Source organism: Lontra canadensis, unplaced genomic scaffold, assembly GCF_010015895.1.
Source record: "Lontra canadensis isolate GAN:19392208 unplaced genomic scaffold, GSC_riverotter_1.0 scaffold42, whole genome shotgun sequence".
In the NCBI taxonomy this organism is placed as follows: Eukaryota; Metazoa; Chordata; class Mammalia; order Carnivora; family Mustelidae; genus Lontra; species Lontra canadensis.
In genome coordinates, this window is record NW_022631036.1 from 9,286,887 (window position 1) to 9,289,239 (window position 2,353).

General features: G+C 35.5%; 1 pseudogene; it reads left to right on the plus strand.

The window, feature by feature from the left end:
- Nucleotides 1-852: 852 nt before the first annotated feature.
- LOC116875673 lies at nucleotides 853-1,760 on the plus strand (annotated as a pseudogene).
- Nucleotides 1,761-2,353: the final 593 nt, after the last annotated feature.

Genomic DNA, 2,353 nt, shown 5'->3' on the forward strand with positions numbered 1-2,353 from the left:
TTTCAGTTACAACCTGTCTGTCAATTAATGTAACCTTGGGGAAGATCACTTAACCCTTCTCATCCCAAATTTGCAACATGTAACACCTAGACTAGAATATCCCAAATATCCCGTCCACTTCTAGCACTCTAAGATTCTAAAAATATGTATTGAAATCCTGATCCTTAGAAATCATGTTTTAAATAAACTAATTCTGTTAAGAAAATAGGGGTTGTTTTCTCTATGTTCTTAAAATACCTCACAAAAAAAATTCTTTTAGGATGATTTATATTAGAAATTTTCAGTATAGACTTTTTCAGGTGTCTCCTTTTTAAGCAACATATTTATATCCAGTTACTGTTTGAGCTAGGTAACTAGTGGAAATTTCTCTGGAGCTGAAGGTGCTGAATTTCTCCAATAACCACATTTCTGTTCACATCAAGTACAAGGTTGCAACCTCACAGCTGTCTACCACAATACAAGGTTTACAGTGCATTGAGTTCCTTTTTTTTTTTTTTTAATAATTATGTATGCCTTCAGATTAAAAATCCCTCCAATAATCTGGGCATAGAGCTCTTCAAAGGACAAAATTTTAGCCAACTTTTCCATACATGAGGGAGATTGGGGTACAATTTTCCCATCTTATAAATAATTTATCATCCTTACTACCACTGCATTTTTTATTACATAGTACAATTTGAAAAAGAGTTGCTTGTTTTTTAGTTTCCTAAAAGTTAATCGCAAGATTATTCTAAATTCTTTATTTAAAAGATGCCTAGAAACCTAGAAAACACCTTACAATACTCTGGGGCTGCTGCATGACCAGGACTGAGTTCCAGGGCTTTCCCTCAATCCCCCCACCCCCATGACAACTCCACCATTATGGAAGACATGAAGGAACACAGCAACATGGAAATAGAAGAATTCACAGAGGAATTCAAGATCAACCCAGAAAGAATAAGCAGAATGACAGCAAAATGTTTATTGGAGGCTTGAGCTGGGATATAAGCAAGAAAGATCTGACTGAATATTTGTCTCGATTTAGGGAATTTATAGACTGTACGATTAGAACAGATGTAGTGACTGGAAATCAAGAGGATTTGGATTTGTGGTTTCCAAAGATGCTGCTAGTGTTAATGAGCTTTTGGAACTGAAAGAACACGAACTTGATAGCAAATTGATAGAACTCAAAAGGACCAAGATTTCAAAGGGAAAGAACTCTCCAAAAAGGTTTTTATGGGTGGACTGAGCCCACATACTTCTGAGAAACAAATTAAAGAATACTTTGGAGAGATTGAAAATATTGAACTTCCCACGGATACAAAAACAAACGAAAGAAGAGGATTTTGTTTTATCCCACACACAAATGAAGAGCCAGTAAAGAAATTGTTAGAAAGCAGATATCATCAGGTTGGTTCTAAGAAGTGTGAAATCATAACTGCACAACACAATGAGGTATATAGGCAGCAACAGCAATAAAAAAAGGTGGAAGAGATGCTGCAGCTGGTGGACCAGGTGGTACTAGTGGTCATGGGTGAGGTCAGGGCCAAAACTGGAACCAGGGATTTAACAACAATTATGATCAAAGATATGGAAATTACAATAGTGCCTAAGGTGGTGATCAAAACTATAGTGGCTATGGCAGCTATGACTATAGTGGGTATAACTATGGGAACTACAGATATGGACAAGGATATGCAGACTACAGCGGCCTAAAGAGCACTTATGGCAAGGCACTTGGAGAGGGTCACAATCACCAAAACATTTACCAGCCATATTAAAGGAGGACACTGGAGAAAATAGGAGGAGACTGCTAAAGTTAACCCAGCTTGCAAGATGACATTGAAGATTGGTCTTCTGTTGATTTAAGATGATCATTTTGTAAAAGACTTTCTAGTGTACAAGACACAACTGTGTCTAACTGTATATGCTGCCAATCAGTTTCCTTTTCTTTGTCTTTTGTTATCTGTGTTATGACTCGATTTGGATTTGTGTTTATACAAATTTTCTTTGTGTGATCTCATGTTAAACTTTAAATAAATGCTCCCTTATGTGATGGTAAAAAATTTTTTAAAAGCTGCTTAGATAATCATTACAGGGCCTTTAGTGATTTACTGTCTTTATATGAGCCTTCAAATTTATCTTTTTGCCTATATTTTGATAATTTTGCCATATAAAAATATATCTACATATATTCATATATATTTATTTATTCTCATTTAACTATCAACATTTTCATCATGATTGGTTAGTCATGTTATCTAGTCTTGGGACTTCACAATTTTGCTCAAAAATGAATAATCATGGGCCTTTAGATGGACTAAATGGAGATGGTAGAATTAGAAAGCATGGAGCCTTCTGTGCAGGAGTTGTA